General features: G+C 33.4%; 1 protein-coding gene across 1 annotated transcript in view; it reads right to left on the bottom strand.

The window, feature by feature from the left end:
- Positions 1–20,209, bottom strand: part of LOC145332414 (uncharacterized) — a 35,128-nt gene extending 14,919 nt beyond the window's left edge. Inside the window, exons 1-3 of the mRNA XM_080177412.1 lie at positions 20,151–20,209; positions 8,423–10,065; positions 7,287–7,383 (exon numbers count right to left, since the gene is read on the bottom strand). The gene's annotated coding sequence lies outside the window, so the exon portion shown is untranslated. The remainder of the gene's footprint in view (positions 1–7,286; positions 7,384–8,422; positions 10,066–20,150) is intronic.
- Positions 20,210–22,529: the final 2,320 nt, after the last annotated feature.

Below are 22,529 nucleotides of genomic sequence, written 5' to 3'. Positions count from 1 at the left end.
TCTATAAATTTTATTGTATGAGGGAGGGAATCAGGGCAGTTTTTTTCTGCCAGTTGTAGTTTTATAAAATTTGGCGTAGACAAATACTCTTTAAATTTATCTGAAAAGTATTTTCCTACGTTGGGAAATTTAGTATGTACTTTTTTTACTGAATAACCTTCTTTTTCATTGCTATTATTACCCAAAATTGGAAATTCTGATATAGTTAGGTAATCATCCGTATAATAAGGCTTAACACTATTATTAAAAGTTGAAATTTCTATTGGACAGAGGCGTGACCAAACATCAGCCAAATTTTGTTTGTCTGTTACATGTATGAAATATAACGCCGTACCTTTATACCAGAAGTATAATTTATTAGCTAAATTATCAATTTTGACATTTCGTGATGAAAACTTATGTCTTGTTAATACTCCTTTGACTACCATTGAATCTAACAAAAGGTAAGTGCATTTGTTAGTAATTTGAGGTTCATAATATCTTAGGCTAGCATATACACTAAAAATTTCTAGATATGCTATACCTTGTTTTTCTAGACAACCTAAGGGAATCGCTTTAGAGTAAAAGCTAACTATTTTAACCAAATGTTTGTTCATTTCATATGTGTTATTTTTAATGATATTTATAAAATAGTCTTTAAATTCTGATAATGTCATAAGATTAGGTCCGAAGCGTAGCACAGTTTTTTTACAGAGAATGTTGGGTGTTTTTACATTCAATCCATAAATTAAGGAATCATGGAGTAAGAAACATATATCTTCGCTATAATTTCCGATTTTAATTGTACTACAGGGTGTAGAAAATACTATATTTGTTTTAAACATTTTTGTACACCCATATAATAGGTAATACAAAATATGATCATTGTTAATCAAAAAATCAGTATTTAATTGCTGAATTGTTTTACAGAAAACTTCCTTATGTAGCGTAGACAAACATTCCTTTTTATTGGTATAAGGCATGAACTCTACAAAATCGTAATCATAGAGATTTAGGATGGTATATAAGTGTGTCATGGCGCTAGTAAAATCTTCTGGAAAAGATCTATGATTAAGTTTTCTTGCTGTTTTAAAAATACTTTCTATAATGTTTTCATTTAAACATATATATTCTGTATCTTTAGGATAGGGATGAATAATATTGGGATCAATTTTGTGCGAATTAATAGGGAATTTTTTAACGCATTCTGACATATTGACATTCAGCAGTACTGATCCTATACTATAATGTGACGCGTCTGTTAGTAAGACGTTAACGCTGTTTTCACTAGGGACATCAATAAACCTTTCGGTTTTTGATAATAATTCTTTAATTTTAGAAAAAGCTAGTTTAGCTTCTGAATCATAAATAAAAGGGTTTAATTTTTTATATAATAGATTACATTGTTCATGAACAGAAAGGGGAAAAATAGATCTATAGTAATTTATTTTGCCTAACAAGCTTTGCATTTTTTTCAAAGAATCAGGTTCCCCTAAAGTTGTTATTTCATTAAGTTTTTTATCAGGACAAAGGATTTTTCTATTCTTAATTTTATACCCAAGAATATGAATTTCATCTGAACTATCTAAATCAAAAGCAAGTGTACATTTAGAAGTTGAAATTTTTACTCCTATCAGGTGTAACCTGTTTAAAAGTTTTTCTATTTCTAAAATATGATTTTGTAATTCTTCCTCTGATTCAGAATATAAGATAATATCATCCATAAAAATAAGTAAATTTTGAATAAAATCTAATTGACCATTTTTGTCTAAGTGCAAGTATTTTTGCATGGTCTGAACGAGGTAGGACGGTGTTTGGCAGAATCCTGTAAGAGCGCGTTTCATTATGTATGCTGCTTTCTCTGTCAAAACATTCATCGCCCCAGAATCCATGCTTTCTTTGTCTACCTGAATGCTATAAAAGCATTTTTTCAGGTCAATTGTGGTTATATATTTAGATTTTTTAATGATTGGGCTTAACAGATTTTTGTAATCAGGGAGTGCGGCACTTGTTCCCCCAAAAGCAGCTTCATTGCTGTATTTGGCATCTATTATGATGCGAGGTAATTCTGACTTATCTTCGCTGCGGCTAGGGACAGTAAAGACAGGGTTGCCAAATGATAAGTGTGGGGGAGCTATCTCAGCATACCCATTTTGAAGAAGTAGATCAAAGAATTTATCGACAGCTTCTCTGTCTGTTGCTTTAAGGCTATAAGGCTTTGTATTACGATATACAGGGCTGGATAATTTTACTGACATTTTGGGTATAAAAGATTCATTGAGGGATCCGCAATCAAAGGTATGCTTTGAATAAACTTGCAGATCATAAATTAAATTAGCTATTCTTGATTTAACCTTTTCAAATTGGCATGTAATTGAATCTTTTATATCTTGTACTGTAGACAACTTTGTTTCTAAAACATCTGAGATGTTAAGTCCGATGTCTAAATCATTTTGGAAAGATTGAAAAAACTCATTTTCATCTATTACATTTGGGGATGGTTTAACCTCTTTTTTTATTGTTTTATCTATTTTATTAATAGTTGTATATTTGTCAGTATACAATACCAAAATATGGGAAATTAAGTTATTTAGCAAAATGGTTTTATTCAAGAATAACAGCATTTGTTTTGATATAAAATTTAGGGGTAAGATTGTCATAATATCATCCAAAGTAAATTTAATATTTATCAAAGCTATCCAGAATTGTGTATAAAGATAGGCTAATAATGGAAAAATAGAATTAAAGCAATTCTTTGAAATAATTTTTTCAAAAATAAAAATGGCATTATTTTTATTATTATTATTACAAAGTTGTTTTTGCTTTTCTATTAATGTAATAGAGGAAATTTTGTGACTAACTGGGATATTTAGTTTATTGGTAGCGGTGATATAAATATCATTATTTTCTTTAAAAGTTTGCTTGTATAGCAGAGGGCTAGAAAAACTGTTTTTAATTTCATAAGAAGTGTTTTGTTTGTTATTGACAATCTTTCCTACTATTAGTTTTTCTTCAAACGGAAGAAACGTTAAATGGTCGTTAACTTTAACTTTAGGGGCTAATTTTCTGTTGTACTCCAGCCTGGCACTGTTTATGCTATCGTCATATACTATTGTAACACAGGCTGCCTTAATAAAATCCCTACCTAATAAGAAGCAATTATCAATAACATTGTCAGTTACTAGGACGTCCAAGACTATATCACCATAATTTGGGAGATAAAAAGGGATTCTGAATAAACCATAACATTTTATATCATGGCCAGTTACTGACTGAAGGGTATTTTTAGCCTTTTTATAAAAATATTCCTTATAATTAGGGATTAAGTGTTCTAAATACTCACGGGATACGAGATTAGAACCTGCACCACTGTCAATTTCGAACAGTAGTTTTGTATTGTTATGATAAATTTCAAAAATATAAGGCTCTAAACCAGTTCTATGATCCACTTGTTTAATGTAATCTTTTGAGTTTTTCGGCGCTTTTATTAGGTTACTATAAATACGCTTTAAAGGGCCGCTAAAATGTGCAGGTTTAAATCTAATTTTGGAAGATTTGTATTTCCTGTTCAATTTCGATTTTTTAAATTTATTAGGAATAGTATATGTTAATTTACTAATTATTTTTAGTTTATACAGTGGGAACAAGCCTAACATTAAACTACTGGCGCATATTATATTAACACATAAAGCAAAAATATATATTGCTAATTCAGGGTTTAATGAGCAGACGCATAGTAGGAAAGGTATTAGATAATATAAACCTGTTTGAGAAATAAATTTAAAATTAATTATAATATTCCAAAGGTTAGAACACATAAAAGATGTCTTTCCTATAAACTTTGACAGGGAAGGTTGTATATAATTCTTTGTAAGATAAGAATTTTTATTAAAGGGAACATTTGTAGTAGTATATTTCACATTTAAATCATCTTTTTCCATAAAAAGTGTTTGTTTTGTCAATACATTACTATTTTCTGTTATATTTGTATTTATTAATTTAGATACATTTGTAATAGACGCGGTTTGATTAGATAAAATATCTGTATTGGCGATATTGTTATCGTTATTTTCGACAAGGACGGATTTATTTAACATAATATCTGTATTGGCAATATTTTTATCGTTGTTTATAATTAAACCAGATTCCATATCTGTGGTGACGATATGATTCTCCATACAATCTGTAATAGGTTTTTTGTTATATTTGTTATTAATATCTTCATTATCATCAGAAGAGGAAGAAGAAAGATATTCAGTATCATAAGCATTAAGTTTTTTGCAACGTTTTCTTATGTGTTTACTTCGGATCTTTTTAACTTCTCTAAAAAATTATTCTTTACACAAGCATCTACAGGGTGATTATACATATAAAATCCAGCATCTTGACAATTGGGACAAGCAATTGGAATAGGTTTCACATTAGGGAAGTTTGGACATTTAGTGTCAGTGTGAGCCTTATCTCTACAAAGGAGACAAAATTTTATTTTCACATTCTGAAGATTTGCTACTCTAAGGCTATCATTAGGGTTAAAAATACATTGACTATTTTTATGTCCTATCCTTTTGCAAATATCGCATTTTAGGGAAGCTTTATTTTGATAGCTGTTTAACTTAAAAACATTCTGAGGGCCATAATTGCATTCATCATCACTTAGGTGATCGTAAAGATCTTCTGCGCAAATGTCTACCTGCTCCCAGTCTACATCGACCCTTTTAACGACGTTTTTATGTACTCTAGACTCTTTAGAAAGAAAACTGTCGATCGAAGCTTCATGTGTGCGCAAAAAATTTTCGAAAGCCGCAAGGGTAATTTGGCCATTTTGAATGGCAGCGGTTGAATTGAGAAAATGACGTAAGCCGTAAGGGATGTACTTGTATACCGCACTAATAATTCTCCTATTTTTTTCTTTTTCAGAAATTATAGCATCAGAAATATTTTCTATATATCTTTTGTATTCATACAAAATAGACATAATGGATTTAGAAGAAGGTTTAAATTTTGCAAAATTTTCATCGATGTCTAGCATATTTGTAATAGACCCATTGAGAAGACGATTAAGTTTATTCAAATATTCGCTAGTAGGGAGATCTAATGGGTTACCCCCAGCCATTTCCAATTTTTCTTTGATTTCCTTAGATATGGACATGTGAATTAACATATTGTATTCACATGGACTGAAGTCCGAAAGATCAAAACTATCCAACTGATTTAAAAAAGCTTTAAGCCCTACTGTTTCTATGGACATCAATTGACGATGGATAACCCTTTGTTTTTGGAAAAGTTTATCTGCATTATACGTGTTTTTTCTATTTGCTAAGAAAGGGGGCTCAAGGTTGTTAAAGGTGTTACACTTTAAATGAGGGGCGTTGTAAGTATTCTCACTGTTTTGTGCTTTAAAGATTTGTTTAATTTGTTGGCTAGTTTGATCTAATAGTAATTCTTTGTTTATTCTATCCAACCCTTTAGCCTTATTTATATGGTCCTCTATTGAAGAGAGAAGTTCCCTAGCATGAATTGTGGATAATCCCGTAGGAGATAAATCTCGTTGGTTTGACCTGTAGACGGGAATATCAGTTGTAGCGTAGCGATAATTCTGAGGGCCAAAACTAAGTATAGGGTTTAGGCTAGGAGGGGGTTGGCTAAAATCATTCCTTATTGCATTACTAGAACCAACCTGCATGTTGGATATGTCACTTGCCATTTTGTTAAGACTACTTACCATTTCTCCCATATTATTTTTTAAAGCATTTAATTGATCTTCATTATTAGAATTGGAGTTTTGGGAATTAACTGGTGGAGTAGGGGCCGAAGGGACTAATAAAGGTGCTCTAGGTGTGTTTCTTACAAATCTTCGTCCGAAAGTTCTCCATCTATCCCTCATTCCTATAGAACCTTCGTCATCGCTGACGTCATAATCTCTGTTCCTATCCATGACTTATTAAAAGCAGTATTTAGCCTTAAATATTTATATGGATTTAGGGACGAATTCAAAACGGATATTTTTGTTAAAAATATATATTTATAATAACTGACAAAATTTAACATACAATTATAGCAGTATGACGCTATGTGTAATATGTAAAAAATCGTACAGAATTATATAAATTGAATTAGTTTAACAATAACTTTTACAAACAATTATAGCAGTGTGATGCTATAGTACAATATACAGGTTAAAAATATATATTTATAATAACTGACAAAATTTAACATACAATTATAGCAGTATGACGCTATGTGTAATATGTAAAAAATCGTACAGAATTATATAAATTGAATTAGTTTAACAATAACTTTTACAAACAATTATAGCAGTGTGATGCTATAGTACAATATACAGGTTAGGTTATAAAAGGGATTTGTGACTTTAGATATGGTATATTAATTGAATTAGTTTAACAATAACTTTTACAAACAATTATAGCAGTGTGATGCTATATTATAATGTGTAAAGGTTAGGTTATAAAAGGGATTTGTGACTTTAGATATTATATATATACTAAAATGAGTCTTTTTGTGAGGGACTGAGTAAGGACAGTACCCCGCGGGAAAAAAAATAAATTTTTATATAAAATGAATATATAAAAATTGAATAAAACTTACCGGTTCGAAAAAGTCGACGGTGGCTAAGCCTCCATTTTACACATTTACGTGCTTAAATAACTAAGATATTTTATCAACAAGGTATATTTCACTAATTTGGCATTTAAACTAGAATATATATATGGTTAAACTTTGAGTGTGTTAAAAAGACTGGCTTCTTCTACAGGTAGTTTGTGCTTCCTTCTTGTCTGGTTGTCCGCACGCGCAGTGTGCATGGTTGTGGTTTATATTTTTCGGAGGTGTTACAAAAGTTGTAACAGCTTTGAGTAAAAATCAACATAATTGTCAGTAAAAACGTCATATTTATGCATATTTACACAGTAAATAAATTTTAAAATTGTATTCTATTGTAATGAATTACTTAAGGGGGTTGTATGAATTATCAAAAACCTAAAAAAAAACTAATTTGGTTAAATTAGTCCAAGTAATGATTGATTTAGTACAGTACGTATGAATAAGTTGTCAATTTCCTATCAGAGCCTTTGTGATATCTAACTACTACAGGAATAACCATACCAAGTTTGGAAAAGAAATGACAATTCTAACATGACTAACTTAATTAAAAGAGCTTACCATTCCGGACAGAGATACGGATGGACCGACCTTATTTATAGAAAAGCTTCGCTTTCAAGCAGCAGCATTGAATAGCATAAGAGAATGAGTCTGCAGTAATGACTTAAAGCACAATAATATATAAATACCTTATAATATAAAGTAGATCTGTATAATGGATTTCTCTTACTGTGAACTGTTTACTGTGAACGTTAGTTGGTGACTGACAATGATTCAATTATCAACCTAAATCATAAACAATGATTAACTTTTGTTTATTAATAAAACTACTTAAAATCTCCGCCCCTTTACTTAAATATGATGCTCAATGCGCGGACTCCTCCCACTTTTTATCAGAAACTGAACAAGAAAATATGAATGATGTTATTTTAAATAAAGATAATGGCGGGAAAAGGGAGGGAGGAGACATTGAGCTGATTATTACACTAGTCCCCAAGGTTTTATAATTACGTTATCTTGTTCGTTTGATTAACAACTTTGGGGACTATAAATGCATCCAAAATTGATATCTTCAGAAGGGGTAATTTTATGTATTAACATTTGGGATATACATCAAATTATCGGCCATTGTCTTATACCTTTCAATCCCTGATTTTAATGTGTATAAAGTGACAGTCAACAATATTATTAAAACAATATACCCTTACATCCTTATAATAAAGTAACAGGATGTCTGTTCCAAAGGATCTCGCTAACCGCTGAACCGATGTGATTCTCCTTAACAGGGTAGATTCTCATAGGCCCTGGGAGGGTTAATAGTTAATTTGAAGGAGGGTACAACCACCCTCCCCAGAGAAATTGCTAAAAGTAAAATAAAAACGCCGCCATGCAGATATTTTTGATAATTATCTAAAAACATAACTAACAGTTTGACGTGTCCATAGAGGCATCTTGGGTAGTAGCCGCTAGTAGTTAAAAAAGATTATATTATAGAAAGAGATATATTGATCTTACCATAATATTTTTTTTTTATTTTCTACTATGACAGAATTTATGCAAGTTATCATGTTTAAGTAAAAAAGGACCTAAAAACAAATGTTGCTAAATAAAAGGGTAAAGGAAGCGAAAACTGACTTTGACTCACTTACATTTGGAAATTCATCAAACAGGGGACAGTCACAATTTTTAGCCCTCTAGATCTAATCGGAACTGATATAATAGGGGTAGGAGCGTTGTATGCCCCCCCCCCCCCCCCCGCCACCGACCGATAAAGGTGCGGCAAGGGGCCCGACTGTTGAGGGTTAATTAAGGTAATCACATTTACCTAATTTATCTTAGCTATTTATTCAAATAAAGGCTGGAAGAATTATACTTTCATTTCATTATTATCCGTTATCTGAAAAAATATCAAAGGAAATAAAAAAATTATAAGTTTTGATTTGCAAAATAGAAAAAATACTTTTAACCAAATAATCTTAAATAACCAGAAGAAAAATAATATATACAGATTTAAAAAAAAAAAAAAGTGTTGGGAGGGGGGGAGGAGTTCTGCCACTTTTTACTTACTCCATGATTATTTGGCTAGGTAATAATGTAATATAACCTAAAGATAAAGTTTTATCCGAAGTAACCCATAGTCTAATATTAATATCAATCCTCATAATGACAGAGTAAGTGAAAGTTTCCCCCCCCCCCGCTTTAATATTTACAATAAAAATAATACAATATTTACAAAATTTGGTATATCACATAAGAAAAAAAATTGTTTATTATTATATTTAAATTTTATGTTCTACGATATCAATACAATTTTTATCCTCAATTTCTTCTCCTTCTATTTCCTGTTTAATAGTTTCTTCAACATTCTCATCCTCCATGTTGATAGAGAGAGGATCCTCATCAAGAGATATTTCTTCTTTTATTTCTTGCTTAATATCAGCTTTACAATCAACAAAACTGGTAGAAGCAATGGGTGGAACTGTATTCTTTAATTCTAATTTCTTGAGATGTCCAACTGATTTATTATGTATTGCCAAGTTTGACCTATAGGAAAAAGATTTTTTGCATAGTTCACAAGAGTGAGTTAACTTTTGATTCTCAGAAGATTCTAACTTTTTGATATGTCCAGCTGATTTTTTATGTTTTGATATGCTAGAGCTATTGTAATAAGATTTCTGGCACATTTCACAAGAGAATGGCATCTCACCTGTATGGATCATCTTATGTACAATTAAATGTCTTTGTTGTGAGAAAGTCTTTTCACATGTATCACAAGAGTATGGCTTTTCTCCTGTATGGATCCTCTTGTGGACAGTTAGCTCACTAATTGTACAGAAAGCTTTTTCACATGTATCACAAGAGTATGGCTTTTCTCCTGTATGGATCCTTTTATGTACAATTAAATGACTTGTTTGTGAGAAAGTCTTTCCACATTTATCACAGGAGTATGGCTTCTCTCCTGTATGAATCCTCTTGTGGACAGTTAAATTAGTTTGTAGTGAGAAAGCCTTTTCACATGTATCACAAGAGTATGGCTTTACTTCTGTATGGATTCTCATATGGTTATCCAAATTACTTTTAGATTTGAAAGACTTTTCACATGTGTAACAATAGTATGGTTTTTCTTCTATATGGGCCCTCTTGTGTTTAGTTAATTCACTTTTACAATTGAAAGCTTTTTCGCATGTATCACAAGAATATGGCTTTACTCCTGTATGGCTTGAATTATGGAGAGTCATCTCATAATTTGTATGGAAAGTTTCTTTACATATTCCACATTTGAATATTTTCTCATCTGTGTTTGGAACCTTCAAGTGATCTGTCTGTGAGAAAGTCTTTTCACATAAATCACAAATAAACAGTTTTTCTCCTTCAAAAATTCTCATATGTAATGTCGAGTTCCCCTTGGAAGAGATTTTCCTCTTGCAAAGACCACACTTGTCCATTGTGTTTTTTTTGTTCTTGCACCTGAAATAAAAAAATTTTCGGGAAAATTTATTTTCTATATTACAAAGAACTAATTAAAAATGGATTTATTAGGATTATAACTTTTTAGAATTTAAATTTTTCTAATGTACGGATTAGAACAGGTAAAATAAAATCAGAATACTACCATTTACATATTTCATAGTAAATAAACCAAATTATCAAAAAAAATATAAATTGCCTATTTAATATTAATATGTATATGATGACTTGTTGTTAGTTAAAACTTTTTAGAGCATGTCCACAGCAAGAAACAGTTTGATATATATAAAGATGGAACAAAATTAGAATAATCAACAAAAAAAATTTATATGCCTCTGACAGATGACAGTATTAAATATTAAATGGTTGGAGGATTCTAAAACTGTAAGTGTGACATTTATAAATATATGTTACATTTAGATGCCAAGTGACAGATGCCAAGTTCCTATGCCAAGATACCTATGACAAGTTAAAGATGCCAAGCAGCTAGATGTTAGGAGTGCTGTGCATGGCCAAGAAGAAGTTGACGGGGAAGGAGAGCTTCTTCTTAATAAATTAACAGATGCCAAGTTTATTTATTTGTTTGTTCATTTATGTTAAAAGATGCCAAGAATATAATTGTTGATCTTATTCTGTGTTTAACTTTATTTATTTATTTGTTATTTGGTCTAAATTAATATTGCAGAATAAGATATGTTTCTGGGCTTAAATTATGTCTAATATAGTTTCAGAATAGAGATGATATGTTTGTTCTTGTAGAATGTGCAACACCTGTCATTTATCACTGCGCTACCAGCTAAGGTCTATTTTTACAATGGTAGCAAAGTCATAAATTCGACTACGGCGCTGTCTTGACATTTATACTTGAAAAGCATCTCTCTTTAATTCTCTTGAAGTGAAATAGACATTCCCAGAGGGAAAAGTATTGATTGAGAGTCTCGAGTAGAGCAACAATAACGATATCAAACAGTTGCCCGATATCAAAACTGAAGGGGATAGAGGTCCTTAAATAAATCCTAGTTGGGGTTACTCCTAGAGGGAGAGGAACCTGCTCGATAAAGGTCTTGAGCAGAATAGTAATAACGATATCAAACAGTCGCCCGATATCAAAACAGAAGGAGATACAAATATTTGTATATTTTTGTCCTAGTTGGGATCACTACTAGAGGGAGAAAGTTCACATTATCAAGCGTTTCTAAATAATTAATCAAAAACGATATCAAGCAGCCTGCCCTATACCAAAACTGACTGAAGTTTTTTTTTTATATATATTCCATCAAGATATTGTCATAAGTAGAACAACAATAACGATAACAAACAGGGTTGCCCGATATCAAAACAGTAAGAGGCCGAGGTCTAATTAAAAGGAGAAGGAGAAGTATAAAAACACAAAAACGCTTCCAGTAGAATAACAATAAAGATATCAAACAGTAAGCCCTATATCAAAACAGTAAAAGTTTTTTTTTTTTCAACAGCTTATTATCCTAAATAATAATCAGGGTTGCCAGATATCAAGCTGGAAGTGGAAGAAGACACAGAGGTAAACCCAGGGGTAAGTCCCCCAGGGGGGTCAAACAAAGGTGAAGGGGATTTGACCGATACCAAAACCGTAAGTAACAACCAAATATTGCCCGATAACAAAACTGTAATGGATAAGCAAATATTACCTGATAACAAAACTGTAACGGATATGCAAATATTGCCCGATAACAAAACGGAAAAACAACAATTAAGCCCAGAGACAAAAATGGCAGAACAAAAAGGAGAGAGAGAAAAATGGACAGGATATGGGAAGAGATTGAATATTCCGTACATTGAAGACTACCAATCCTTTGATTTATGGACTAAAATGATCCATGCATGGAGTAAAACCACTCACATCCCACTAAAAGAACAAGGATTTGTCCTAGTACAAGATTTGCCCCTAAAAAGCGAACGTTATGGCGCCACCCTGCGGGAAGATGTAATGAAAGAGTGTCCACCCGACAAACTAATTGAGGACGAGAAGGGTGTCACAAAAATTATAGAGTTTTTAAAGGGAAGATTTTGGGTAGATACAGAACAAGATGTTTATGACACCCATGATAAACTAAAAACAATACACAGGCGCAAGGGACAACCGCTGAACGAATATATCATCGAATTTGACAAACTGATGAAAAAGGCCGAGCAATTAAAGATTCGTCCAATGGGAAAAGAAATGGATATGTGTTTGGCAATGGATTTAATATCAACCTCAGACTTGAATCCATATGAAAGAATGCTCATAAAATCGGTAACATGCGTAACAAGTGACGACGGGAAAAGATATGAAACCGTTAAATCGAAAATGCGTGAAAATTCTTGGGCAAAACGGCGATAAAAATATACCAAATAATGATAATAATGTCTTACTAACACAAAATAATTCAAACGGAGAAGACGACATTCAAAATAACCCTACAGACGAAGCATATCTAGCTAGGGGATGGAAACCGCCGCCAAAGCAAAACAACCGATACCAAAATAATTCCCGTAACCGATACCAAAATAAATATAAAGGGAATAATGCACAACAAAGCAACAATAGAAACAAATTTTTAATAAAGACCAAACCACAAAATCCATAAGCAAAGATGGCAAACCATTGCAATGTTTAGGTTGCAAAGCTATTACACATCTAATAGCAGACTGTCCGGATGTAGACAAGCAGCAAAACAAAAAGTACAAGGAGGTGCTTCTAGTTAACAAAGAATCAGAACAAGAAGAAAGATACCTACTTGAGATATCTTCAGCTGATGAAGAACAAGAAGAAGGAGGCGAAGCATTTTGCTCAGTCTATTGTTCAGATAACAAGGAGGACCTGAGTAGCTTTACAGCAGAAGCCCTTAATAAGGCTGCGCTGGACACATGCTGTACTTCTAGTTTCTGTGGAGAAAAGTGGATGAAAGTGTACATGGATGCCTTAGATGATGAAATGAAGAAGAAAATAGTTGGTCCAATGAAAAGCAACAAGCACTTTTTATTTGGCAACCAAGGAAGAATGAAATCCACAGCCAAGTATTCCATACCAGTAAAAATAGGAGGAGAAGATAACATGATAACTGTTATATAACTGACATACCAATGTTACTTTCAAAAGGAGAAATGAAGAAACTAGGAATGGCTTTAGATATCAAGAATGATAAAGGATTTATCAATGGAAAGCCGCTGATTCTTACAACGACAAATGCAGGTCATTATGTTGTTGATTTACTACAAAGTAAAGAAGAACTAGAAGAAGTTTGTATTGCTGAACTAGATGACAATGTGGAACAAACTCAGATGAAAGCTCTAATGAAAATTCATCATCAATTCGGTCATAGACCGAAAGTTCAGTTTGTGACAATTCTGAAGGAAGCTGGGAAATGGCAAGAGAAATTTTTCAAGATGATTGATAAGATAATGGATAGCTGTGAGGGGTGTATATTGAGGAAGAGGTGTCCAGACAGACCAGCAGTAGCACCACCCATGGCAAATGATTTCAGCCAAGTACTAGGAATGGATCTAAAAGTATGGGACAAAGATAAAAACATATATGTCCTGTATATGATAGACATGTTTAGCAGATTTCAAGTGGCAACAGTGATCAGAAGCAAACAAGCCTCTGAAATTGTCAAGCTTTTACAACAAAGTGGCTACCAACATTTGGTAGAGTTGACAAAATTCTCACTGACAATGGTGGAGAGTTCAATAATGATAAAATGAGAGAGGTAGCCAGCCTTCTCAACATCGAACTGCTCACCACTGGTGCCAATTCGCCCTGGCAAAACGGGACCATTGAAAAGAATCATGGGACCACCGATGGTGTAGCACACGCAACCATGAGAGACTTTCCAGACATGCCTTTGGAAGTAGCTCTGGCATGGGCTGTAAATGCAGTGAACTCTTTGTCAAGTGTGAGAGGATTCTCGCCACACCAGATAGTATTTGGAAGATCAATCAAACTTCCAAACATTCTAGAGGATCCACCACCAACATGGGAAGAGCCACAAAAGAGCAAAGAGATGATGGATACTCTCAATGCTATACATGCTACAAGAGTTGAATACATGAAATCAGAGAGATGTGAGCGTATAAGAAGAGCGTTGAAAGCTAAAATCAGAATCAATGACACACTCTATGAGAAAGGAGATATAGTATATTTCAAGAAAGAAGGAGAAGAAACTTGGAGAGGGCCCGCCAAAGTAGTTTTTCAAGACAGCAAGGTAATCTTCATCAGAATTGGCTCAATCTACTACAGAGTGAGTGCCAATCGTCTAATAAAAGCTGGTGAAGGATTGACAAAAGATATCAAAGAGAAGGAAAGTCAGGAAGAGCTAAAAGATAAGCAGGAAGAAAGGAATGAACCGCTTAATGTCAGAACAACTAGACAAAGCATTCCTGAAAGAACACATGAGGAACCAGACTGGCATAGACTGACATTGCCAGAGAAACAGCAAGACAAGAATGACAGGAGCACAGAAATAAACATAGGAGGTGAAGAAGAGCTTGAAGCTCCAATTACAATAGAACAAGAGGATCAAGGTGAAATGGAACAAACTGAGACAGAACAGGAAACACAACAAGACCTACCAAGTGAACAGACAGATAACAACAGAGAGACCAATAGAAAAGGTCGAAAGAGGAGAAAAGTGAATCAAAAACCTACTCCTGAGATAAACGAAGATGGCACAATCAGGAATGCAGCAGCAATTCTCAAAAGGAATGATAGAATTGAAATATTTGAGAATGGAAAGTGGGAGAAAGGTATGATTCTAGGACACGGAGGAAAAGTAGGTGGTAAACACAGTGGATGGTGCAACATTCAATTAGATAATGGACAGACCTTCCATGATGAGGTATCAAGGAGAGAAATCAGGTACGAGAACAACCAAGAAGATGATAACATTGAAGAAGATGAAGATGTCATGCTGGTTGTTAAGTTAGACGATGGCAGGACGATAGAAATGCCAGACATAGCAAATCGAAAGATAAGACTGGAAAATGAGGAAGAAGAAATTGCTCTACTAGTTATAGAAGATATTCTTGCAGTAATGGTACCTAGAGAACAATGTGATTCACCAGAATGTATGACAGCAAAGCTAGAAGAACTAGCTAAGTTACAAGCCTTTGATACCTACACTGTAGTTGATGATGAAGGACAGGACAGGATAACAACAACCTGGGTTCTAACAGAGAAAGGAACAGAGAAAAGAGCAAGACTTACAGCACGAGGGTTTCAAGAAGATGGTACATTTCCAACCGACAGCCCTACAGTACAAAAACATTCAATGAAATTGTTGCAAACATGAGTAATAAATTATGGCTTTTGAACAAATGCCTGTATGGTCTTAAGGATGCCAGTAGGAAATGGTATTTGAAAGTTGTTGAGAAATTGAAGCAACTAGGATTCAAGACCAGCTGTTATGATTCAGGTATGTTCTTTTTGACCAAAGATGGTAAGCTGATTGGAATTGTTGCCTTGCATGTGGATGATTTCTTACACACTGGTAATGATTTTTTTAACAGAGTCATTATGCCACAAGTTCTTGCATGTTTCAAAGTAGGAAAATCTGAATCCAGAGAATTCATGTACACAGGATTTTATCTGAAACAGTCAGAACAAGGTGTGAGAATTGATCAGGACAAATATGTCAAAAATGTAAAGATTCCAGTGGTAGATTTACAACAGCTGAAAGATCGTAAACGTGAAATGACACAGGATGAGCTGACTCTGTTGAGACAATTGACAGGAATTGTAAACTGGGCAGCAAGAGCCACAAGGCCAGACTTATGCTTTGAAATGATTGATTTATCAACAAAGTTCAAAGGAGGCGTGGTTGATGATCTGATAAAAGCTAAAAATGTTGCTGCAAGACTAAAGAAGTTTGAGATGTCAATTATGATTTCCAATCTGGGAGACTTGAAAGACTGTGAAATAATAGTCTACACTGATGCGGCATTCAGAAATCTGAATGATAACACGGACAGCTGTGGAGGATATCTGATCTTTCTAGCAAACATGAAGACTGGTAAAGTTGCACCCCTAGAATGGAAGAGTGGAAAATTGAAAAGAAAAGTTCATAGCACATTGGGAGCAGAGACACAGGCACTGTACAGTGGGTTAGACGCTGCTGTTGGCCTAAAGCTACTTTTATCAGAACTATACGATGGTGCATTGAACTTGGAAGTCAAAGCTGTTACTGACAACCTCTCATGCAGAACCTCGATATATTCAGAGTCTGAGGTCACGGAGAGACAGTTGAGAGGCGATATTGCTGTGATCAAGCAAATGATCGAGACTGGCAAAGTGAAAGAGATTCGCTGGGTGAAAGGTGAGGACATGCTAGCTGATCAATTGACAAAAAGAGGCGTAAACAAAATACCTCTTATGGAGGTGTTACAGACAGGTGAGCTTCCAAAAGAGACACTTAGGTTGATTAGAGACTAAATCAACCAGCAAACAATTGGTCACATGACCAAAACCGATATCAAGCATTGTACATAAAAACAATTAGCTGTAGATAATATTGTAACTATAAAAATACCAAAAAACTAGAAAAACCCAAAAACAACACAAAAATTCAACAAAAATTCCACAAAAACACATAAAAAATAGATCAAACCAACAAAAACAAAACAAAAATCATGAAAAATCCACCAAAAAGAATATAATATTATACGATTATTACAAGTATATACAATTCGTGTAAATTTTTCTCACAATGTACATGCTGGGATAAAGTACAAAATTGGCAACAAGTATTGTAAGAGTGTTGGCAGCTTATCCGAAAACGAGAGAACGAGCCGGGAAAACAACGGACGCGGCATTCACCACAATTTGCGCAACGAGCCCGCAAATAAAACGTGAAACTATCTACGTCAATTTTTTTTATATAAAACTCAAGATTTTTCGATAATTCCCTGCAGAAATAGTGAAATTAATGTATAAACTCATAAATTACTCAATAGTTCCTACGTGTGAAATATTCGTATTGTTTTCTGTCGAAGAAATTAGGTCATTTTTTGAATGACGCATATATCAAAATTTGTAGTTTTTTTTTGGCCTATGTAATATAATTTAAAAAGGCACAGATACCAAAACAGTTATTTTTTTCTACAAATCACTTTTATTTCCAAGCCCGAATCAACAATTTTCATCATTTTAAATGAGTTATATTGTCTTCCAACCATAATTAACCAAATATTATTAGTAGCGAAGCTACTCTATAATTCGAAATGTCCGTCCGTCCGTCCGTCTGTCCGTCCGTCCGTCTGTCCGTGTAAGACAGAATAGGGGAAACGTGATTTTCTCGGCTCCTATTAAAGATAGACAGCTGAAATTTTTTGACAGCATTTCCATTATTAAGGAGCACAATTAACTATAAAACATCAAGGGCGGTCGGACCCCTTTTTAGCAGGTTTTAGGCTATTTTTGTATGTTTCACATTTTTCTCAATATCTTCAGTGTTTATGGTCCGATTTTCAAAATTTTTTCAGTTATTGATATCAAAATTAAATTTCCTGTCGTTTACAGAAAACAACCATGACGGCCACACTGCCATTTTGCAGGTTTTAGGCTATTTTTGTATTTTTCACATTTCCACCATATCTTCAGTGTTTATGGTCCAATTTTCAAAATTTTTTCAGTTATAGATATGAGAATTTAATTTCCCGTCGTTTAAAGAAAACATCCATGACGGCCAGACTGCCTTTTTGCAGGTTTTAGGCTATTTTTGTATTTATCACATTATTCTCCATATCTTCAGTGTTTATGGTCCGATTTTCAAAATTTTTTCAGTTATAGATATCAAAATTAAATTTCCCGTCGTTTAAAGAAAACAACCATGGCGGTCAGACTGCCTTTTATCAGGTTTTTGGCTATTTTTATATGTTTTAAATATTTCCCCATATATTTGGTGTTTTTGGTCCAATTTTCAAACTTTTTTGGGATAAATACACTTAAAATCTACTTTTACGTATTTCCATCCACGATTTTTTGTGCTTCGCTACTTATGGATGTTGTCATCCTTGTTTGAATTTCAGAATTAATCATGCCAAATCAACCAAGATTCAATCGCAAAGATGTCGACATCATTTTCTCATCTTTTAAGATGTTCGGCGACATCTGGGACGAGGAGAGGCTGGGGAAGAAATGGATATCCCTAGCTGATAAGTCCATGGATGAAATGACGGAAATTATCATCTCTACCGTCAAAGATCAAACAACAAGGAAGAACATCATAGTGCAAAACTATCAAAAATTTGTTGGAGGAAGCAATCACAACAAAATAAAGGATCATCTTTTAAGGATCAAGGCTGAAGTGGAGGCTCAAAGGGCCAACAAATTAAGCTTCAGCACCGCTTTTTTTGTGCCAAATCACATCGCTGTATGGGATAAGGTGGGTGAATTCAATCAGCTTGTTCACCAATTGTGTGATGAGATGGGAGTCACGCGCGTTAACTTGCACCGCGCGGTAATAGCACAAATGTCTCCAACCGATAGATCTCTGCGTGTTCGTGCTTCTAGTTAGGCAGAAAATCAGCTTTGTTTTGGACTGGGAAGCAACCCCAGCTACGAAGCGTGTCAAAAGATTGCGAATACTGTGATAACGGTGTTTGACAAGGCTTTCTGTGAACAGAACCTGGCTAACAACCCTAAGAGCAGGCCTCCAACGGTGAAGATTCCACCATGTCTCTCGGTAACTCCGGGATTCTGCGACGTGGCATTCATGAGGCAGTTGCTTGTGGACAAGATGATCATTAAAACCAAAAAGAAATCATCAAATGACGCCAGGCTGAAACATTCAGAGCAACGTGCACAGGGATGGAGGGATTGGCACATATACAAGCTTCATGGATCTCTGGACAGGTTACACTGAGAAGGAGGGAGCCCTTTTGGCGCACAGGATGATGCTAAAGAAGGGAGGAGAACCCAGATGAATGGGTGACTGACAGGAATGTTGTAATTATCAACCCAATGATAAACAACAATAAGTCAGCTCAGGCCAATCAAGAAGCCAAAGATGCCAAGGACAATGATGACAAGGATGATTATGATGAACATCAGATCAATGATGTTCACCTGGAGGCAGAGCCACAAAAACAAAACAAAACAGTTTATAATGAAGATGAACAACTTGCTGTGGCTTTAAACAAAGTTGACATGTTGGAGAGACAATTAGAGATATGTCAAGAAAAGGTTAAGGCATACAAGAAGACAATTGATGGCAAAGAAGCTCTGGTCCATAAGGAGAAAGCAGCGGCGAAATATTGGAGACAGCAGTCTGAATTCAATAAGACTGAGAGGAGTCAAGCCGTGGATCAGAATTGCAAATTGAGAATGGAGGTGAATAGCGCCACCAAGGAATTAGAGCGCATAACGTCAGAGTACGAATACCTACGTAACCTCTATGAAAGTCAACTTCCATTCAGAGTGAAAGTCACCAGGCATTTCCAGGACACTGAAGACAATAGTGATCCCGATGGAGAAGTAGAAGAATGTTAACAACATCTCTACAAAGAAACAAAAGAAGACTGAATTTATATTAGTGTGACATTTATAAATATATGTTACATTTAGATGCCAAGTGACAGATGCCAAGTTCCTATGCCAAGATACCTATGACAAGTTAAAGATGCCAAGCAGCTAGATGTTAGGAGTGCTGTGCATGGCCAAGAAGAAGTTGACGGGGAAGGAGAGCTTCTTCTTAATAAATTAACAGATGCCAAGTTTATTTATTTGTTTGTTCATTTATGTTAAAAGATGCCAAGAATATAATTGTTGATCTTATTCTGTGTTTAACTTTATTTATTTATTTGTTATTTGGTCTAAATTAATATTGCAGAATAAGATATGTTTCTGGGCTTAAATTATGTCTAATATAGTTTCAGAATAGAGATGATATGTTTGTTCTTGTAGAATGTGCAACACCTGTCATTTATCACTGCGCTACCAGCTAAGGTCTATTTTTACATAAGAACCTTTCATAAACCTTTCATAGAGCCATTCTTATAGAAACCTTTCATCTCAGATAACCTACGGGATCACTACAATACTTAATAACTACAATGTGTCCAAATACCTCTTTTTATTTGTGATATTTCTATTATTCCATGTAATCAAATTTCATTTTTGTGTTCTGAAAATATAAAAAAAAAATCAAGAAATAAAATGATATGTACAGTAAACAAACAAGAATTACAGATTTACACAGATAGATAACTTTAACATCCTTTAACTTTAACTTTAATCAATTAAAAAATGTGAAAAAAATTCTGGTTTATAAAAACAACTTAGTAGGTAAGTAATATTTTGGCTTTTTTAAATATACTGAAAATTGATCTTTCTTATGAAATTAAATTTTATTTTTGGATAAAATTAATGCTATCATAGAGTTAATCATATTCAATCTTATGTTCCACAATTTCAATACTATTAATATAATTAGCATCATGATTCTGTTCACAAGAAGGAGAATCTTTATTCTGACTTTCTTCTGCTTCTATTTCCTGTTTTATAGTTTCTTCGACATTCTCAGCCTCTATGTTGATAGACAAAGGATCTTCATCAAGAGTTTCTTCTTCTTTTATTTCTAGCTTAATATCAGCTTCACCACAATCAACAAAACTGATATTAGCTGAATGTGGAACTGTAATTTTAGTAGTTTTTAAATTTTTGAGATGTCCTGCTGTTTTATAATGCGTTGACAGGCATGATTTATCATAAAAAGATTTCTAGCATAATTTACAAGAGTTTGGCCTTTTTTCTGTATGGATCATCTTGTGGACAGTTAATTGAATTGGATTCTCACCTGTTTCTTCAACATTCTAAGCCTCCATGTTGATAGAGATGGGAAACCCATCAAGAGTTTCTTCATCTTTTATTTTCAGTTTTTCAGTAGATTTCAACTTGTTGAGATGTCGAGCTGTTCCATTGTGATATGACAGATTGGATCCTGATGTAAAATATGTTTGGCATAGTACACAAGAGTATGGTGTATGGATCCTCTTATGGAGAGTTAGATCCCTATTTGTATGGAATGATTGTCCACATGTATTACATTTGAATGCACTATTCAAATGCACTATTAAATTACTCTTTGAAGAGAATTCCTTGAAGCAGATATGACACTTGTTCATGATGGATTATTAATTGTTCTTGCACCTGAAATAAAAATATATTGAATGTAACACCTGTGTAGAACTGAAAATTTTCATAATTTTTAATAATCATTTTAAATACTGATTTTAGTATAACAGCTAGTCTATCATTAAGGTTCGTCTGTCACTATGTAGATAAAAGTATACAAGATGTATTTTTTGATAACTTTCTCCTTACAACTATATCTTATTTAGCTACTCTATATGTAGATTATGTATGTCACTATCTAGGTAAAACTATACCAGATGTACTCTATGAAAACTCTCCTCTTACATCTAAATTTACCTCACTTTCTCTGCCATCCACTCACATAAACATGACTATAGTATTAATACCCAATCTACTTTTGATGTTTTATTCAATGTCCATCTTCAGCTTTTATTTATAATACAGATTATAGAAAACAACCATCATAAACCCCAACTGTTTAAATAATAATTTGATTACAGAAAACTAATTCACTTTTATGACAGACAGATAGACAATGACATTCTTTATCTTTAATATTGATATTCTAAAGATTCTGCTACATAATATTTGTAATATAGAAATCTAACTTACTTTACTTTGCTAAACTCAAATTACTATTTTTTTTCTTGTCTTTTTCTTTCTTTTTATTAAATCAGTCTCAATTCATTTTATATTCAGTCTGAAAATAAATATAATACCTAATGATTTTACATGTAACACAATTTTAATAGTGAGATCTAATTAATCAAATATCAGAAAATAAATTAGGGAACAAAAGTTACATAATTTAGTTAAAATATAATTATTTTTTACAATTTTGTATTATTTAGTACTCTGCAAACTTAGGTTAGGTTAAAATGAATTGGGATAAGGTAGTCCCGCAGAATTAGGGCAACACAGATTTATGTTTAAACAATAAAGGAAACAAAGGCTTCTCTCCTGTATGGATCCTCTTGTGGACAGTTAAACTATTACTTGTTAGGAAAGCTTTATCACATGTATCACATTTGAATGGCTTCTCTCCTGTATGAATTCTCTTATGTGCTGTTAAATTGCTTTTTGTAGAGAATTCCTTGCAACAGCTATGACACTTGTTCATAATGAATTATTAATTGTTCTTGCACCTGGAATAAATAATATTTAATGTAATACAATTTTATAATTGGATTAATAATTACACTTTGATTATTTTTTTGTAATTGTATGACTATATCATTACCGCTTCTCTTTGAAGGTTGTTTCCGTAGGTCTGTCAATATTTACTTTATGAAAACTCTCTCCTTACATCCATATCTTAACTAGTATCGCTACTCTATATATGTAGGGTAGG

The sequence above is a fragment of the Acartia tonsa genome, chromosome 11 (genome assembly GCF_053477335.1).
Source record: "Acartia tonsa isolate MP-2025a chromosome 11, ASM5347733v1, whole genome shotgun sequence".
NCBI lineage: Eukaryota > Metazoa > Arthropoda > Copepoda > Calanoida > Acartiidae > Acartia > Acartia tonsa.
The sequence above is the reverse complement of the archived record's forward strand: the minus strand, read 5'-3'. Positions and strand labels throughout refer to the sequence as shown.